The following is an 18,080-nucleotide window of genomic DNA, read 5'->3' on the forward strand; positions in this document are numbered from 1 at the left end:
AGGTCTACTCTCTGTAATCAGCTGAGGTAACTGTTCCCGCCTGAACTGTGTGCCTGTGATTTTATACAGGGGGAGGGATCTCTCCGCTGCTGTCTGACACCTCCCCTGCCCAGCACGGTCATCCACCCGACACCTCCCCCGTTGCATAAACGCACGGTTATGACTAGAATAGGGGACTGCAGGGGAACTGTGACATCACATCTACGTGACTGGCGCTGAAAGTGGGAGGGGCAAGTATGAGAATGGGGGACCAAAAGTCTTCCTTGGCGGGCTCGCTACGAATATTTATTCCCCCTCTATGCCCTAGTGGATGGTAACACAGGAGCGGTCTAGGCTCCTGCTGCGGGCACGTGGATGATATGTCACAGAGGTCCTTTAGCCACTTAGGATCTAGCATCAACCCTTCAAGGGGGAATATAACAATGTGGCGAGAGAAGCGAGCCCGCGAGTGGTTAACTTTCTTTTCTTTGACTGATGTGTGGGCAGGAAACTGCACTTCCGCCCTTAGTGTACGTCACTTCCGCCCTTAGTGTACGTCACTTCCGCCCTTAGTGTACGTCACTTCCGCCCTTAGTGTACGTCACTTCCAGGTACAATATCTGAAGTGGAAACAGTCTGTAAGACGCTCCCCTTGTCCGGCACCTGCTCCCCTTCCTAAGCAGCGTCCAGTGTCCGGCACCTGCCGCAGCAGCATCCCGACTGGCACCTCGGAGTCCGTTGGTATCACATCCGGGCGGCACCAGCGTCGGCGTCATATCCGGGCGGCAGAGGTCAGGGGACGTTGAGCGCAGTTGCCCGGGGGCGTAGGGGGGGGGGGGAATGCTAAGTGCCGGGCACCAGAGACTTCCTGCCGGGCGCTGCGCCCGGAACACAGAGCGTGGGGAGCAGCCTGCAGGAGATCGGTAAGAGGCGTGTTCCGTATCTCTGCCCTGTGTAGTACCGGGCACCATGGGGGGGATGTCATAGGCCTGGTGTACAGAGACATTAGGGGAATGGGGCGGCCTGTGCGGTGCTGGGTCTCCTCCCTGTGTAGTACCGGGCACCATGGGGGGGGGGGATGTCATAGGCCTGGTGTACAGAGACATTAGGGGAATGGGGCGGCCTGTGCGGTGCTGGGTCTCCTCTCTGTGTTGGGCTGAGAAGGGAGGAGGTATACACCCACACACCCACAGTGTACAGGTCAGTCACCATTAGGGCTGGGACACTGTCCTCTCCCGGCATATATAGATGTTAGTATTATACCTCCCCCCTTACACTGACCCTCTGACTGTACCTTCATGTATATAAGTTATCAGTGGTTAGCATTGCTGCAGTTGTGTGTTTTATCTCTGACTGAGCCCTCTCTGTGTGGAGTTTGTATGTTGTCCAATGTTTATGTGGGTTCCTATGGGTTCTCCAGTTTCCTCCCACACCAAAACATACTGGCAGGCTAATTGGCGTCTGACTAAAATCCCTGTGTATATATGTGTGAGTATCATGTGTGGATATATAGCACAGTACAGTGTTCCTGTCGCGGCGAGGAGCTCGGTGCTGTCGCGGCGAGGAGCGCCGTACCTCCCTCTCAGGCAGCATAAGCTGTAGACCTGGTAGAAGCCATTTCTCACTTCTCTGATTTACATACGTCTTGCATCCAGTTTTAAAAGAAGTGCTTTCCTGTTCCATGTCCTGTCATGCCATGCATCCTTACACACATTATGCAGCACTTCTCATAGAATATGTGCTCATACACAACAGTCCCGGCACCAATAGAGTGGTGCGTCGAAGAAACGCAGGCGTGTCTGTCCGTTTAAACGCCGTTGCATGGGCGTGCGTAAATTAGCCAGTGCGATTGCATACTCCGCCTGAGTACTCGCTGCGTGCAACGAGGTTAGCAATTTCTACGTAAGGTCAGGGCTGTCGTAGTTCTACGTGAGGAGCTGATGGTACTCGATGTTACCGATGTTTTTGGAGGTTTGCTAGGTATTATGGATGTGAGGTAGTGAGTGGGTGTCTCTATGCCGGCAGTGCGATTGCATTCATTACCATATTTTCGCAGCAGACCTGCGTGCGATTATGGAGCTGCGATCACAATAGCGATCCTTACTGAATCAGACCCCGAGTACAGAGGGGCTGAAGTTCCTGCTCATAGAGTAGACCCTTAGGGGTCATCTCCTCCTTGGGAGAAATAAATGTTCTTATTGGATGTACAGAAAGGTGCGTGAGGAATGTGTACAGTACTCTGCACACTCACAACAGGCTCCTACTTGCCCACATTCATTTCCAGGGACACTTTGCTGCTTAGCATGTGTATGGACGCCGGCATTGCCGCAATCTATGGGGGGAATGAGCCCACAACTCCCCACAGTGACATCAACTTCAATGAAACATTGATGCCTGATACACATTGTCCCTCCTTGTATATGATGACAATGGAAGGGGAGGATGGGATTGTGCAAGGAGGGATATTCCAAACCATCGCTACTTACTGCACCATGTCATGTGACCGGGGCAGCCATGGTGGTCCCCAGGGCCGCTGTCTGTGCATCATTCATTCAAAATCAGGAAATAAATGCACACAGTGATAGTGGTGCAAACCCCCCGCACACCTGCATCATGGCAATTGTGGCTGTAATTAGGCTGCGTAAGGAGCGATACACGCGCCACGATTCTTCCTCTCTTGCTGAATTGCAGTTGGTAGTAAAATATTGTCAGGCTTTAAAAATAGGCCACAAATCACGCTCCATCTCTGTGATAAACATTCCACCAGGTCTGGGTCCCAGGGCTATTTTATCAAAGAAAGTCTTTGAATTTTCCATTTTCCCCCAACCAACGTTTTTTCCAATTTCTAGAGTTTTTGAATGTACAGTAACCTCACCTAACTCTACCATCTAGCGAATATCTCCGTATCCGCTCTCCTGTACAGTAACCTCACCTAACTCTACCATCTAGTGAATCTCTCCGTATCCGCTCTCCTGTACAGTAACCTCACCTAACTCTACCATCTAGCGAATCTCTCCGTATCCGCTCTCCTGTACAGTAACCTCACCTAACTCTACCATCTAGCGAATCTCTCCGTATCCACTCTCCTGTACAGTAACCTCACCTAACTCTACCATCTAGCGAATATCTCCGTATCCACTCTCTTGTACAGTAACCTCACCTAACTCTACCATCTAGCGAATCTCTCCGTATCCGCTCTCCTGTACTGTAACCTCACCTAACTCTACCATCTAGGGAATCTCTCCGTATCCGCTCTCCTGTACAGTAACCTCACCTAACTCTACCATCTAGTGAATCTCTCCGTATCCGCTCTCCTGTACAGTAACCTCACCTAACTCTACCATCTAGTGAACCTCTCCGTATCCGCTCTCCTGTACAGTAACCTCACCTAACTCTACCATCTAGCGAATCTCTCCGTATCCGCTCTCCTGTACAGTAACCTCACCTAACTCTACCATCTAGTGAATCTCTCCGTATCCGCTCTCCTGTACAGTAACCTCACCTAACTCTACCATCTAGCGAATCTCTCCGTATCCGCTCTCCTGTACAGTAACCTCACCTAACTCTACCATCTAGCGAATCTCTCCGTATCCACTCTCCTGTACCGTAACCTCACCTAACTCTACCATCTAGTGAACCTCTCCGTATCCGCTCTCCTGTACAGTAACCTCACCTAACTCTACCATCTAGTGAATCTCTCCGTATCCGCTCTCCTGTACAGTAACCTCACCTAACTCTACCATCTAGCGAATCTCTCCGTATCCACTCTCCTGTACAGTAACCTCACCTAACTCTACCATCTAGCGAATCTCTCCGTATCCACTCTCCTGTACAGTAACCTCACCTAACTCTACCATCTAGTGAACCTCTCCGTATCCGCTCTCCTGTACAGTAACCTCACCTAACTCTACCATCTAGTGAATCTCTCCGTATCCGCTCTCCTGTACAGTAACCTCACCTAACTCTACCATCTAGTGAACCTCTCCGTATCCGCTCTCCTGTACAGTAACCTCACCTAACTCTACCATCTAGCGAATCTCTCCGTATCAGCTCTCCTGTAGCTGTCAGTGATCAGCACCCCTTGCCCCCTCCCAAACCTTATGTTTTGTAGATATGCTGCCTAGTCTGTTCTTCTTCTGTACATTGGGAAATGCAAAGCTTCGGATTCCGTATATATGGTTACCTCTAAATCTTTCACGTTTACTGAATGCATCCGACTTTTGGGCCTGATTGAGAGATGGAAGCTAATGCGATCGCCGCAGCGATTCCGCACGGCATGCAGCTGAGAAAATATGCTAACGTTTCCAAAGAGCACCCGAGCATAAGGACGCCCACTGCTGCCCTCTCGCATGCATACGACGACGCTTACCTGCGTAAATATCGGTAACATCGAGCGGCCATCTTGCCCTTGCGGAAGGTCTCACCTGCTGCAGATTTGGCAGCTCTCCTGAAGCGCAGAGCTGCGTAGGAGATCGCAAGGGCAAATTTATGCATGCCCGTGTAACGGCAGTCAGACGCGCCTGCGTTTTTATGAACACTCCCCGTTTTCTCCACCCCCCCAAACACTGACAGCCTGTCACTCGCTTTGCGATGTATTTTTCTGTGCATCCGTGATCGCTGCACACGTGCAGTGCGGTTTTGCGCATGTGCAATGACAAACCATCGTTAAACTTGCATACGTAATCGCCATTGCGTTCAAATCTGAATCAGGCCCTTTGTTCTATAAATTTTATGGAATGATTGGCTATGTAAATATGGGTGGTACCACCATGTGCAAATCGGAAATGGTCACGGAAAACGTACTTGTAATGCCCCAACATAAAGTAGGAGGCGGGATAAGAGTACCGGAGCATCTTATTTAGGTTCCAAACCTTTTGGTGAGTGAATAAAGAGCTGCACGTTGTCCCGGCATGTACTGGGGCAGGTTCAGAGGAGGACGCAGAAGCACCAGCAGCTGCGTCTAATGGCGGTCGTCTGTCTGCAACTTTATTCAAATACCGCTACAAACTAAGACGCCCACTGTCAGCGTCCGTACACGCTGTAATACCGATTGGTGCGTCCTAAGACGCAACCATGGTTCTCACCATTGAAACTCGCACCAGCCCTAATGTCTATGCGAGTATGGCCTCCTATGTGAGCGGCCAATCATCTGTGTACGCACTTTCACTGTGACTTCCGTGACACGCCCCTAAGACAGACCATCTCCGCGCATACACTAAGCCACCTGTCACCACCCAAGTGAGAACTGCGACTCTGCGTGGACACAATGGAGAAGGATGCACGGTGCGACTTAGATGCGCGCGCAGTAGCAAAAAATCGCTCCACTGCGGCCGTCATCGGCAATCATACACCTCTAAATCAGGCGCACCGTGTATAGAGCGAGCTGTCTCTCCTTAGCCGTTTTCTCACATTGCAGCGTTTACCTACACTGTGAATGACGTCATCGAGGGTCAGACCAGCCCAATCGCCTGATGTCCATGTGGTGTGTTTGGAGGGCCATGCCAAATTTCAGGCATCTAGAACCACCTCTCTTGTCCATCAGTCTGAGAGCATAGTGCTTGTTTTAGCTTTAGTTTTGCGACAAGACCCTTGTGGTAGGGTCTCGTGGCCGCAAGCCCCAGAGAGCTTCTGGCTCTAATAGAGCCGGAAGCTCTCTCACTGACATCACTGGTGACGTCAGTGGGCCCGCCCATAAACGGCAGGCATTCGCATGGGAACGCCTCCCTTTGTGAAGCCACCCCCCGCCAGGCCTACAAAATGTGGCGAGCTGTCGATCAACATCGACAGCTGCCCCTTTTGTAGTGAGCCACAGAGCGAGTGCTTTTTGCGCTTGCTCCGGGGCTCGCGCACTGGGCCACCATTGACCCGCTTGCGAGCGGGTCTGAATCAGGCCCTGTGCTACTATTCCTAAAAACGCGTTTATCCGCGGACGTGTAAAACGCACCTCGCTATAAGCAGAGGGATAAGGTGGGGTTTCCGGCACCTCGAACACGTGTACTGCTAACTTTTTAATGTTCCTTTATCCATACAATAAATAGAAACTAGCACTTGCGGGTGTTTTTACAGTAGCAGAATAAGGTGGTGACGGAGAAGCATTGTGTGTGCGCGCTAACCAGTACCGCACTTATAGCATGCTGTGTTTTCCGGGTGCCTCCATTCCTCGTTCCAGCATTGAGGCACTTAGTGCCTCGGTTTTGTCACTTGGTCCTAGTAAATTACTGATCCAGGCCTCCGTCTATAGGATGGTTCTATGACATATAAATAATTGATCCCCTTACACTGTAGCTGTGGGGCAGAGCTCTGCCTGGTGATTTACGGGTCTGTCCTGCGCCTCGCTGGGCTTGGCTCACATTTCGCTTCTGTTTTGGAAGGAAAGAAAGGGAATTAATATTCTTCTCTTTACTGTCTGGTTGCGTCCAGCTCTCGCTGCACTGAGCACAGCATCCTGGAAGAAGTTCTGCGTTTTTATTTTTTGTAAGTTTTTCTAAGACTTTTTTTGTTTTTACGGGTTTATCTTTTTTTCGTGTTAAATGATTGAAACCGCATATTATGCATTTTTAGATCTATCTGCATAGACGCCATGTTAGAGAAGATAGGGAAATAACCCGCTGCTTGCTTTAATCTCGGGCGCCGTCATGGCGTGCATTGTTATTCCGTACTCTTTCCTCCGATCCTGGGTGGATTACACCCTGTAGGAGGCCGGTAACGCGATACGACCTGTACCGGTGATTAGCTCCATTCACGTCGCCCCTGTGTGAAATTCCTGTCTGTAGGACATAGGAGGCAGCTTGTAGCTTTATATATATAAGTTGTGAAAGAACTGGTGTAGCGTATTGGCGAGATTCCCGACCTCCTGGAGTCTGGGAGATGGAGGCTGATTAACAGGATCCCAGCTGCTGCTGTTATAACCTTGGCGACAAGAGCTGCTGGATCAGCGCCCAACCTTGGCGAGCTGGCATTGACCAGGCGAGCGAGGACAGCGCGATAGAATCGCACTCTTTTCCTGGATATATAGTTGCTTGTTGGAAATACAGCTACAGATAGTTACTTATTAATATGGACCTATCTCTGCCATATGGACCTCCTTCTGATGCCCAAAGCTATTTTTATATTTCCTTTTAATATATTTATATTGACCCATCATCCACATACTGTATGACCAGAGCCTATTGGTAGTGGGGTCTTTTCCTTGCTGTGTATTTACGCTGATGCTGCCAGTGATGTCCTATGTGCTGCGTAGTATTGCAGGCTCCAGCATTAGAGCGTCAGGGTTTCGGTCCATAGGGTATTTTGTTTTCCGATGGTTTCTGCTGAATTAAACCTTTTTTTGGGGGAAGCAGATTTAAGACACATCCTGTGTGGTGAGATGACGCCTGCATAGGCTATTAAAGGGAGTCATCTCATGGTGACCCCATTACCCAAGCTGTCCCTAAGGATTGTGGGTAGGGTAATGTAAATGACCTCTTAGTGGAAATATTGACCTATGTATGTAATGTGTAGGACGCCCTGTGGAGAGTGGACATTGCGATTATAACAGCGTGAGCGCTTTTGATATCATTCCCTAATTTTTCTGATGCATGGAAAATATTCTCTAATAACGAATCTTGAACGTCTCTCCTGCCGTTGTCGGGATTTTGTTGTATTTAATAAAAGTTTGTGTACAGATGAATTAAACTTAATTTTCCGTGGTTGGGCTATCAAAGTATTCAGTGTGATCTATTATATTGAGCATCCTAATATATATCTCACAGTTGCACGTTATAGCGCTGCAGGGAAGCCCCGGACCCTCCCAACCCTGACAACTCTCACCCCTCACAGCTCTCACTGGCTGCCTGCTAGCCCCAGCCTCTTTTCTCACCCAGGCAAGCACGGTCAGCGCCTAGATGTAACACAAACCATGGTCATGTAAAGCTTCACACATGGAAATATACAATATCTTATCACATAATCGTTTCCATTATGTTACTAAAGGAACATGGTAGCTACAATCTATATGTTTAGGCCGTATTCTCGAATACTTGGAAGCCGTGCCGGATAGAATTGTAATTCCTGCTCACACAGCTGCTACAGCCATATTGTGTCCAGCCAGTGTGATCGAGATTATCGGCCTGATTGAGATTTGGGTGCAAAGCAAAACAAAAGCGAGTACCTTTGCCCCATGGTAGTAACTTTGCAACTTCGTAAAACCATGCGTCACTGCAAGGGGGGACAGATATAAAATGTGCGGAGATTTAAGCTGCGTACGCACGCAGCAATATTTTGGACGATAACTATATCGTTATCGTCCACTCGTTGAAAATATTCATTTTCTGCCCCAAAACGATGAACGGTAACGACCAATGTGCGCTCCCGCTGGTTGTTGGTCTTTGAGCAGCCAGTATTTACCATGCATGCTAAATAATACATGTATTTGCTCCCTTGCAGTGCAGCACGGTTTGTTCCAGGTGCAAAGTTACTTAATTTTTTTTTTGCTTTGTTCCCAATTCAGAATCTGTTCCTATGTTTAGGGCTCGGTCACACAGATCAATTACATGCACTGGACAGATGTTCTAATGCTGGGCATGTTTTCTGTGTACGAGTTGTCACTGGTTACAGCCCTATTACAGAGACCAGAATGTAGTTATACTATGCTGTACAGACAGGCTAGGGCAGCCATAATGTTGGAGGAAGGCGTATTCAGGTGGCAGTGGGGTGTGACTGAGTAACGGCCTGGGCGAAAGGACACCCTCACCCTCTGGGCATCTGTTCTACGTTTAGCATTGTCAGAGAGGTGCTGGTGTACATTCTGTGCGGGGACCCTTCCTGACCTGCCTCTGATTCCCATGGGAACGTACGCTGAGTTGCTGGCCTATTGCTGATACAAGGGGACCCCTGTCCTCTATGGTCACATGATATACGCTGGGGTACGTTTTCCATCCAGCCCTCAGTCTGCTGTGTCCTGTGCTCCAGCACCACGTGGGACTGTCCCTATTATTATTTAGTTACCTATTACCATCATATTCCATAGCGCTTTGCAGTTGAAAAGAAAGAGCGTAATAAAATGAGATGTGGTTTGTTACAGTGCCACGTGTGGGACTCTGTGTGCAACTGTTCTAGGTACATTTATACTGTGCGTTTTACAGATATTCTAGACAGGACTGATGCTTCCAGCTGCACTTCTATCAGTCCGTCACTAGGATCTATAGACCCGTATTCCCGCTAGAGCTTTGCAGTCACACAGACGTCGCAGTCACATCTGGTGGCGCTGAGGTTATGGAGCTTCTCTGCAGCACTTTCTAAGACATTAAGGGCCTGATTCAGAGCCGCTCGCTCTGACAATGCCGCTCGCTCTGACAATGCCGCTCGCTCTGAATCAGGGCCAGGCTTCTTCTTTTTTTATAGCGAGCGGCCATGATGATGGTCGCGATGGTCAAGACCATCGCGAACCATCGGGCTTGCAACGAGACCCTTGTGGTAGGGTCTCGTTGCCGCAAGCCCCAGAGAGCTTTTGGCTCTAACAGAGCCGGAAGCTCTCCACTGACATCAGTGGGGCCGCCCCCAAACGACAGGCGTTCTCATGGGAACCCCTACGTTTGGGCAGCCACCCCCCTGGCCCGCCCACCAAAGGGGGCGAGCTGTCACTCAACATCGACAGCTCGCCCCCTTTGCTGCGAGACCCGGAGCGACGGATTGCCCGTCGCTAGCCGGGTCTCGCGCATGCGCACAACGGAGCCGGCTCCGTTGTGCGCATGCGCTGTGCGCCACCATCGACCCGGTTGCGAGCGCTCAGCGCTTGCGACCGGGTCTGAATCGGGCCCTAAAGCCAATAGAAATGCATTATGGGAACTTGCCAAGTCATGTCTATGTGAAGATCATGTCCGCTCTCTGCTTTGTATTTATATAGTGTCTTACACATCAGCAAGAAAGGAAAACATCATCATAATTTGCGTTACATATAAGATATAAGGCGTAAGAAAAATGAGAACATTTTCGTGTTCATAAACTGGACCATTCGTAGGAACCGATCCAAAGTCACAAGCGTCATAGCCTGGTCTCAGCCCTATGTGTTGAAGGGATCCTGGATAGGTCAGCTGTCTACGCGTTTTACGCTGGGGATCTTCCTAAAGGTTCCAGGGAATGTGTCTGTATTTCACTGTAGAAGCTCTTGTTTTGTCTTTTCTCTATAGCGGAGTCTAGATTTACACGGAGGAACTTTCCATAACTGCCGGAGGGTTCTCGCACTTTTTTTGCAGTGATTTTTCTATTGGCAATTATTTTTATTTCTACACCTCATTCTTCCAGTCTTAACCTAAAAGTTGCGTTTGATGACATCGTCTTTGTTTCTTGTGTTAAAGATTGAGCCACGAATAGAGTGAACGTGTTTCCACTGTCTTGTCCAAGGCGCTCACTACTTGCTGCCATATTTCACTGAATGTCTGTCCAAAGTTACCAACCTGATGAAGTAAATAAACCTGATAACAGCACAGGACTCTTTGGTATATATTCATATCGTGAACTATTCTGTAAGTCAGTAATCGCAGTATATGTCCCATGTATTAGCCACGGGCTAATAGCGTAGAAATCCTGCTCCATAAAATAATTTCTATCAGCCAGCGGCTACTTATAAGACTTTATCCTCCCCTCACGCTCATAGGCTGCAGGAAATGGATCTGCCATAGACCCACAGACCTCCTGCTTGTCATATTGTGCTCACTGGTAGCAGACACGGATGGATCCTGCCACCCGGCTGCCTCCATTTTGTCCTGATACTGTGTGTAGCAGGTTAGTGCGTGCTCAGGCTGACAAAGGTCGCTTGAGCTGTTCCAGGTTTGCGGAATGCGTCGCATAGGAACAGCTGGAGGGTAAACTCGGACCCTTTTTGTGTAACAGTAGGACAGCTGTACGAATCCTGTCTTCCTGCCCAGCGCCCACTGAAAGGCCGTCTGATGGCCGGGTCACTCTGGAGCATGCTGGTGGTCTCTGGGGGCGCTCGTGTCTGGCTCTTCTGTGTTATGGTGTATTGGTAGATGGTGGGAGAGCTACTGCCAGCCGCCAGATTTGGGGCCTTTGGATCCATGCTGGTCATCGGCATCCATTGCGTTCCGTCTGCATGTTACTTACCTTCTCTCCTCTTCCTCTGGTTATTGCTACAGTCGCCCTAAATAAAATGCTCACACCAAACGTTTTAGGAGGTGCCGCTATTGTGAATGGATGTATATACTGCCTGTTTCCTATAAAGGCGCTGCTGGCTCCTACATCCTATGTATAGTGTATACAGTAAGCGTCTCTGCTGCTTCTGTAATTCATAGTTACCTGGGTTTAAGTTGTTCTATTTCTATCCCTACGTATCTGTTATACGTACGACTAAGCCCGGTGTTTTTTGTGCAGTTGTTTAGATCCAGTTATCTGGAGTGAATGATTTACAAGCTGCATTGTGTAATCACTGGGCGTCTATGTAAACCTGGATTATGTAATGTACATTACTACACTGTCCTGGCCAGCGTCCAACCTGCAGCCGTGATTTCCCCTGTATATGAGCTCTGTATATACAAGGTGCGGTGTGGGCTGTAATGTTTATGCTGTGTGTAGTGCTGCCGTACGCCGGTATTAGTTGTGCAAATGTACCGAGTAGTCTCCCCAGCTTCGCAGCTGGTCAGACATGCTTCCTAGTGATCGCCAACACGATAAACCTGGCATGTCAGGGCATCCTTGTCTGATAGGCAGGTAACCCTGGATTTCCACGTGTGCAGCCTGCATGTGGCCAGTCACCTGATCTGTTGTAGTTTGTTTGTATCGCAGAAACTGATCATCATCATTTGCGACACTGACATCATGGCTGCTCCTACTCGCAGCATAGCTCTGTTACAAAGTATTAGACATTGTTGGATGAATAAAATAATAGAAATTGGTAATATATCAAATATGGCACTCTGTCACTGACAGTCTATACTTTGTCCCCCCTCCACCTGTTTCTAGTCCTTGTACTCTGCATAGTAATTCCATGTGCACATGCCGATCACCATTATCTATACTGTGACACTATTCCACACTCCACATCTATCCCTCAGCTGCTGCTGTCTTCTCCTTACATTATATAGGGTCATTATTTTACGGTACAGAGTCCGCGGTGGACACGGCAATATCGGCGTTCTTGTGTATATATTGGCAAGCAAAGTCCATGTTCGATTACGCTGGGTCCCTGGCACACTCAGCCTTTGATCTAATCCTTTAACTAAGTTTCACTAATCAGATGGGATTGTTGCCAGGAAGAGGCCATACATCCAACAAGAGGCCGCGTGTGGTGACTGCGCTGCATGATACAACACTACACCGCTACGCTCCCAGGCTGTCAGAGTGAGGAAGAGTCCCCTGTAGCAATGTGTGCAAGGTAACGCTGGTTTTATGGCAGTGTGTGTGTGGCCCCAAGCAGCTGCTATGCCTGGTTATGAAATGGATAGGATCATTATGTAGCACAGCGGAAGAAGACACGTAATGTCCTCAGTAACGGGCCGCATTGAAGGCAGAAGCCATCCGGCCGCTGGTTCCGAGTGGTGAGCAGCGTTCTATGCCCAGACTGAATAATGATCCTGTTGCTGGACCCTTCGGGAGTGGAGGGAAATTTATGTGTGATCTCTCTCCTACAGCCCCCAGTACGGAGCTCTACATCCAGGTCTTCTCCAGCCGCCCCATAACTAGTACTGTTTCTTCACCCGTCTGCTCATCTAACGCATCAAAACCATCACGGTAAATATGGGAAGCTCTAAATGGCCTCAGACCTGTTGCAGATGGTCCGATGTCCGGCCTGAGCCTCTGAGTGATTAGTTGGTCCTGTCATTGATGGCGTTTGTATAGTATGTATACTAAATCATCATTTCTCAGTCTTTGGGGGTGATTCGGAGATGGATGCAGTAGCACAGCTGTTACTGCATCAGTATGGTAATGGGACGGCCGATGGGCCCACTGACAGAGGCGCGATTCTACCGATGTGCATACAAAGACGCATCATTGGAGCACCATCGGACATAGCACCAGGTTATAGTAAGCGCAGAATGTCCGCCTGTGTCAATGCAACTGTGTAAGGCTCCGCGACTGGCTATCCATGCAATTTCAATCTGCGTCTGTGTGCGGTATCGATCTCGGCGCCTGCGCAGTTCTTCAGAGACGCCGCTGTTATTGCACCTCTATGTTATATATGCAGGGTGTGTGTTTATTACATTGTTCTCCATTCCATTAGCAGCATTTTCCTGTCGCCCACTGACAGCATCCCAGCTCCATTATATTGCCCCTGCGGTGCCCGAGCAGCGTTAGACCAGCTCCGGTGAGGGGAGCCTCACTGCAGACAGTCTCTATAGCTTGTTACATAATCCCTCTGTCACTGCGCTCCCATATAGTGGCTGGTTGTGGCTGTCTGTATCCAATCTGTACATGTGTGTTTAGGTCGCTTTGGATGCTAAACCTGTTTTCTCTTTCATCCACTAGGGGACACTGGAGGTGCTTACACTGTGGTATAGAGGCGTGGATAACTGGAGCCGGCACTTTAAATAGTTTAGAAGTGTGAAGCTTCTCCCCCTCTATTCCCCATCAGCCCCCAGTTTAGAAAATGAGCCTCTAGGAGCTGGTCACATTATGCTGTGATCCAGCAGCACATTTTATTATTTTTTATAGGGTTTTTTTAATTTTATTTTTTTTATTATTTTATACATCTTTTACATACTGTAGGTACCCTTCGTCACCTCTTCAAAGGTGGGGTCCGGGTACCTGGCACCCTGTCTTATTAGAAGCAGGAAGGAGCGCACAGTGCTTACATTAAAAGCACTGACAGCTCCTTATTGCCACAGCACAGGAAGAAGTGCTGAAGCCGATTGCAGAGAGAGACCTCAGCGGGGACACGCAGTGAGTATCAGCGCTGCACATCCCCCGCTACCCAGCGCTATCTCTGCACTTTGTAAGAAGTGCCTGCGCTGGGTTAGGAAGAAAGCGCTACAGCGCGGCTTCCTGCTTCTCCCTCTCCCCACTGACAACACGCGCTGAGACGGGTGGATATTATGAGCAGCCATCTTTGAAGCCCTCGAGGCAGAAAATGGTGGGTTGCTTAGGCAGCACGGGCTCTCTCTCCTGCAAGCGGCTGTGTAAAACAGCGTGGCTGCCGTTTGTTATTACTAATGCTGCATCTCTCCTTCAGCCAGGAAGTGCGCAGGTTTTTAACAGGATCCTTGGCAAAGGATTACACGGAAGGCTGACCTGACCACATCCCTGGTACAGAGGCTGAGAGTATCACTGGGGTGTAGGCAGGGATTCTGATCTGTGGGAAGGGAGTGGGGTGTACTCCTCCTCTGTGTCCCAAACCAGCCTTCTGTTATTCTGTCTATACTCTGTCCCTCTGTGTGTGGTGACTGTGTGTATCCATGTCAAACAGAGCTAAAGCTTCTCAGAAAATGTTTGTGTTCAAAGTGTAACAACAAACTAACCAAGCCGCATGCCGCTGGGTCCACGTTATGTGATGCTCGTATAGCAATGGATCCATCTATGGCTATTTCTGCCTCACCTGCGCCTACACGGGCCGCTGACATGGTAGGAGTTATGTCAGACTTAGCGTCAGAGTTAGCTGAGGCATGTAAGTCTCAACCTCCCTGGGTGGCGGGGCTAACCAAGTCTCTAGACACCTTGGTACAGGTTATGGGTACAGCGGCATCTGCACCCTCCACTTCCTGCCAGAGACCGACACAAAAGCGTCCTCTGACGACTGTTCTCCAGTCAGAGGAGTCGGACGAAGAATTTTTCGCTATGGAGGATACTGAAGAAGGGGAATTGGAGGAAGCTTTACAGGACGATACCCCTCAGGAGTTAGAGTCCACCTCTCCCGGGGTGGAGTCTCTAATTTTGGCGGTCAGAAGGACCCTGAATTTACCTGAGGTTATAATTCCTGCACCACAGGAGCTTGAAATAATTCAAGGACAACCTAAGAGCTCTGCGGTTTTTCCGTTCTCACAGCAACTTCAGCAACAGCTCTCGGTGGCCTGGAAACAGCCGGATAAGCGGTTCCAGATTCCGCGGCGGTTTTCGTCTAGCTACCCTTTTCCATCATCCATGATGGAGAAGTGGGAAACACCACCTCCAGTAGATGCGTCTGTCTCCCGTCTCTCAAAGAAAACAGCACTCCCCGTACCAGGCGCTACAGTACTAAAAGATCCTTCGGATCGTAAGTTGGAGACAACGCTAAGATCTATTTATACTGCAGCGGGTGCTCAACTTAGACCCACCCTTGTTACCGCTTGGGTTAACAAGGCTGTGGTTTGCTGGGCTGACCAGTTGGTTACAGGTTTGGACTCAGGTAATTCCAGAGCAGAGTTACGTCTACTAGCAGAACACATCCGTGAGGCTGCAGTTTACATGGGAGAAGCTTCTAAAGATATCAGTCAGATTAGTGCTCGCATATCTGCTTCGGCGATTTCGGGCCGCAGAGCCCTCTGGCTGCGCGCTTGGCAAGCGGACGCAGAATCCAAGCGTGCTGTGGAGGGTTTACCATTAAATGGCGATATGCTGTTTGGCCCGGAATTAGACAAATGGATATCCCAGGCCACGGGGGGTAAGTCTTCCTTCCTCCCGTCAACTACACCGGCTCCCAGAAAAGCTTACACAGGACCTTCGTTTCATTCCTTTCATGCGCCACATTCCTTTCGTGGTAGAGCCAGAGGGGCTCCCTCCCAAACATGAGGCGGCAGAGGTAAAGGCCGCCCACACACGGTTGCACGCAGACAGGAGCCTAAGCCAGCTGAAAAACAGGTGGCAAGACGGTCTTCCGTCCCACCTGGGACCACCTACAGTGGGTGCCCGGCTGCAAGGATTTCAACATGTTTGGAACCAGACATCTCCGGAACCGTGGATCCGCAGACTAATTTCCCTGGGGTACCGAATAGACTTCGAGGCCCCCCCTCCGCCTCGGTTCTTCACTACAAGTCTGCCAATACCTGCAGACAAGGCCAGAGTTCTACAGGAGGCTATCCAGTCTCTAGTAGTATCATCTGTGCTCGTTCCGGTTCCAGAACATCAACGAGGTATGGGGTTCTACTCAAACCTGTTTGTAGTACCCAAACCGGATGGATCGGTCAGGCCCATCTTGAACCTCAAGTCATTGAACCTGTATTTGAAGATGTATCGATTCAAAATGGAGTCTCTGCAGTCCGTTATTGCGAGGTTGGAACCAGGAGAGTTCCTATTATCCCTGGATATCAAGGATGCCTATCTCCATGTTCCCATCTGGGAACCACACCAAGCCTTTCTGCGTTTCGCCATATTGAAGGATCATTATCAGTTTCGGGCATTGCCGTTCGGGTTATCCTCGGCTCCCCGCATCTTCACCAAACTCATGTCATGATTGCTCTCCTTCGGTCATCGGGAGTGAACATAATCCCAGGAAACCAGTTTCGGCTGCGCATTATCATCGTAACTGGCTTTCTTATATCTCGTGGTGTTCCAGTCGGGATCTTCCATCTAGGACTTTTCGGTTGTCCCGGTTTCTGCTTTTTCTTCAGACTGGTCTGGATTCTGGCCTTCGTCTTGGAACTTTAAAGGTGCAGGTTTCTGCCCTATCCATTTTCTTTCAACGCAAATTGGCTCTCATTCCTGAGTTGCTGACGTTTCTTCAGGGGGTCTTGCGTATGCAGCCTCCTTTTGTACCTCCGATAGCTCCCTGGGACTTGAACTTAGTGCTTTTGTTTCTTCAGTCGTCCATGTTTGAACCTTTTGAAGAGGTTGATATTCAGTACTTGTCTTGGAAAACGGTCCTACTCCTGGCTCTAGCTTCGGCTCTGTCCTATAAGCCACCTTACCTTGTTTTTCATGCTGATAGGGCGGAACTCCGGACGGTAGCCGCCTTCCTTCCCAAGGTAGTGTCGGCTTTTCATATTAATCAGCCTATTGCGGTACCGTCTTTGGTGGAAGACTCTGGTGGTTCTTCTACCTTGGATGTGGTTAGAGCTCTCCGCATCTATGTTGACAGGACTGCTTCCCTCAGTAAGTCTGAGTTGCTTTTTGTCCTCTGTGATGCGGTTCAGAGGGGTTGGCCAGCGTCTAAGCAGACTCTGGCACGTTGGATTCGGCTGACTATTCATCAGGCTTATGTTGGTGCCGACCGCCGGCCTCCTTCGTCCATTTCGGCTCATTCCACACGTTCAGTGGATGCGTCATGGGCGGCCGGTAGAGGAGCCTCCACGTCACAATTGTGCCGTGCGGCCACTTGGTCTTCAGTTCACACGTTTGTCAAGTTTTATAAATTTGATACGTTTGCTACTTCGTTTGCATCCCGTTTTGGCCGTCTTGTTCTACAGGTGCCGCAGAGCGCTCCCTTCCGTGGGGAGAACTTTGGGACGTCCCCAGCATAAGCACCTCCAGTGTCCCCTAGTGGATGAAAGAGAAAATGGGATTTTGGTACCTACCGGTAAATCCTTTTCTCTGATTCCACAGGGGACACTGGACGCCCACCTCTGCGCTCTTAGCCTGCCTCTTTGGTTTGTTACATATGTTGTATGTTTTGTGTGTTCTCTCCCTTTTACTCCGCTTGTTCTCCATCTCCTCTCGGTCTCCATTTTCTAAACTGGGGGCTGATGGGGCATAGAGGGGGGAGGAGCTTCACACTTCTAAATTATTTAAAGTGCTGGCTCCAGTTATCCACGCCTCTATACCCCAGCGTAAGCAACCTCCAGTGTCCCCTGTGGAATCAGAGAAAAGGATTTTACCGGTAGGTACCAAAATCCCATTTTATCACGTGTATTCAGATTTCGCCGCTTACCCAGACATCGTATCGTTTTCTAATTTTCTGAAAACAGACCTCGAAAATGTTTTGTCCCCGTGCCATAATTTTCATCATCTACAAGTCACCGGACATTTCACCTCTTATGAATAATGAGTTTAGCTCAACATCTTCATATTTATATGAGGGCCCAGCATTCTCAATATCAGCTCCTTGGTGTAAAGGCCCTCAACATGCGCTTCCCATGGATGCCGCATTAGCTATCGGTGTTGAGTTTATAATTAATATCGGTCTTTAAATCCAGTTGAGGACAAATCATTTGAGATGCAAACAGTTGTTTATCTTAATTTTTCCTACATTATGGCATGTGCTG

The 18,080-nt window shown here is 49.3% G+C and overlaps 1 protein-coding gene and 1 pseudogene across 1 annotated transcript in view; both read left to right on the top strand.

Moving 5' to 3' along the window:
• The first annotated feature begins 796 nt into the window (after positions 1–796).
• The window catches only part of SCAP (SREBF chaperone), an 82,155-nt gene continuing 64,871 nt past the window's right edge, over positions 797–18,080 (top strand). The window contains 1 exon segment of the mRNA XM_088463980.1: positions 797–902. The gene's annotated coding sequence lies outside the window, so the exon portion shown is untranslated.
• Positions 14,364–15,672, top strand: LOC148442402 (uncharacterized; annotated as a pseudogene).

The sequence above is a fragment of the Taudactylus pleione genome, unplaced genomic scaffold (genome assembly GCF_031769625.1).
Source record: "Taudactylus pleione unplaced genomic scaffold, aTauple2 ptg001542l, whole genome shotgun sequence".
In the NCBI taxonomy this organism is placed as follows: domain Eukaryota; kingdom Metazoa; phylum Chordata; class Amphibia; order Anura; family Myobatrachidae; genus Taudactylus; species Taudactylus pleione.